Source organism: Octodon degus, unplaced genomic scaffold (genome assembly GCF_000260255.1).
Source record: "Octodon degus isolate 3935 unplaced genomic scaffold, OctDeg1.0 scaffold00009, whole genome shotgun sequence".
Taxonomy (NCBI): domain Eukaryota; kingdom Metazoa; phylum Chordata; class Mammalia; order Rodentia; family Octodontidae; genus Octodon; species Octodon degus.
Genome location: NW_004524585.1, coordinates 27,458,317 through 27,461,004, shown reverse-complemented (window position 1 = coordinate 27,461,004; position 2,688 = coordinate 27,458,317).

Below are 2,688 nucleotides of genomic sequence, written 5' to 3'. Positions count from 1 at the left end.
TCTTACAGAATTCAACTACTTCAAAGATATTTTCAATGATTTACTAATAAATTTATAGTACTATAAACATCACTATAATCCAGTTTAGAAATACTTCAGTTTTCACATTAGAGGCTGGGAATATAGCTCAGTGGTGTAAGCACCTGCTTGGAGAGTGCAAGGTCCCAAGTTTAACCCCTGTACTGAAAAAAAAAAAAAGCCCTTATATCTAGTTGCCATTAATCCATGTCCTTACCTACAGCTCTAGGCAACCTCTAATGTTCTCCTCTCTGCAATTTATATAAGTGGAACATGCATTATATGGAACAGTGCATTATGCAGTGTTTTGTGTCTAATTTTTTCCACTTAGGTTATTGCTTTTGAATTTGTTTCATGTATTGCATGTACAGAGTTTTATTATTGAGTCTTATTGCATTGTATGAATATTCCATATTTTACTTATCCATTCACAGTTGATGGACATTTGTATTTTTGCTAGCCACTGGACATTACAAAAAATGTTGCTACAAATGTTCACATAAAAATTTAAATGTTCTTGTGTATATACCTTAGAGTAAATTGCTAAGTCGCGTGAAAACTGAAAACTACACTTTCTTTTCCAAGAGACTTTCAAACTGTTTCCCAAGTGGGTGTAATACTTTCTAGCCACTGATATATGAGGTTTGAGTTCTCCTCCTTACTATCCACTTGTACTTTCAGACTTTTCACTTCAGACATTCTAGGGAGTGTATTGTAATATCTCCTTGTGTCCTCATGTTCAGTTTTCTATAGGGTGCTGCTCAGCAGGTTTTCGTCAATCTGCATGTCACGTGGGACATGCAGTCAGTCACAGTTTAGCCAGTTCTGATTCTTGTGTCACCAGAACTGCAGGTTTGCTCCTATGGCTTATAGAACTGTTGTCATCCATAGGGCAGGAACATGAGCGTATCCAGAAAAGAAGGCCAAGAACGCTTGCTGACGTTTTCTGAAGCTCTAGCATAAATGTTTTGAAGTTTTTTGTTTATTTCTCATCAATTTCAGAACCTCGAATATCTATTTTGAAATCTTATTCAGTTGTATGTGCGTGTGTGTGTGTGAAGGGGAATCTGCCATCTTCACCACTGTAGTCAAAAACCTAACCATTGATAATTAATCTTCATATACTTTGGTAAAGTATCAATCTGCGATGCATTGATAAATATGATAAGATTGATAAAAATGAAGGAAAACGTTCTTCACATAGAGGGCTTGAGCACCACTGCTGGCTGACTCTCTCTCTCTCTCTCTCTCTCTCTCTCTCTCTCTCTCTCTCTCATATTTGATACAGGGTCTCACTATGCAGCTCAGACTCATAGTGGTCCTCCTGTTTTCATCCTCCCACCAGTGCTGAGATAACAGGCGTGCACCACCATGTTAGGTGGCAGTGGCTGGCTCAGCACACCCAGAGGCAGGGCTGGCACTGCATGTGGTACTGAAGATCGAATCCTGATGTCTGCACTTGCCTAAGCAGGCATTCCAGTCCACTAAGCTATCTCACTGGCCCCACTGAAACTTTCTTTACCAAAGTTCTTATTTATTCTCTACGGTGATTAGTTGGCTATGTGGTTATTTCAATTGTTATTCTTTTTCCCTTTTCATGTTTGATTTTAGTAGTGTATTGTTACTTGGAATTTAATGTTATGTTTTTAAGTTAATATACAAATATTTTAAATGTTAATTTAAAATTTAGCCACTAGAAATAACAAAAGCAACTTACTCAAACTTTCCCTTGCTTTTAAGTTACTTAAAACTTTTGTTAATTATAAGATATCTATAGCATCAAGCTTTATAATATTCAAAATTTCTTCTATATTCCTTTTTTTTTCCAGAACCGAGAATTGAACTCAGGCCCTTGCACTTTCCAGGCAAGCACTTATTCAACTGAGCTATCTCCCCGCCCTCCCTTCTATATTCCTAATCATTGGTTTTAATATAAAACTCAGAGTGTTAGCTGATGTACACTCCAAGTTCTTCCATGAATGAGCTCATTAAAAAGTAAAGGATTAAGCCTTAGCACACATTCATACTTATCTGATATTCACATATGAAAGTGACAGAATTTCTGGGCCAAGAGTTCTGTCATTTAGGCATTTGCTTACTAGCACTAAAGGTCATTGCAGAATAAAAGGTTATAGTGACTTTATTTTCTCCTTTGGGTATCTTAATGTTTGTTTTTGAGTTTCCAGTAACTTTACTAAACTTTGTCTTAGTGAAAATCTTCCTGAGTCCAACTTTTACATGGCATGGAGAGGCCTTTTAAACTCTAGAGGGTTTTTTTTTTTCTATAAGTACTTACTTTAAGTTTTATCTTCACGTATTTGCTTGGTACTACTATTCTGGTTCTGCTATATGGGAAAACAAATGTGGATATCACAGTTCTTGTCTCCTTACCTTAACATTTCTCTTGTTATTATCTTCATTACATTTTTATTTCTATTTCAGTTTGTTTCACTTTTAATTTCATCTGTGACTCATTGGTTGCTGAGTAGGGTGTCATTTAATTTCCATGTATTGAAAGTTCTTTTCTGGTTTCTTTTGTCATTTATTTGCAGTTTCATTGCACTATGGTCAGATAATGTGCATGGGATAATTTCTGTTTTCTTGCATATACTTAAGCATGACCTATGGACCAGTATGTGATCTATTTTAGAAAATGATGCGTTCGCAGCT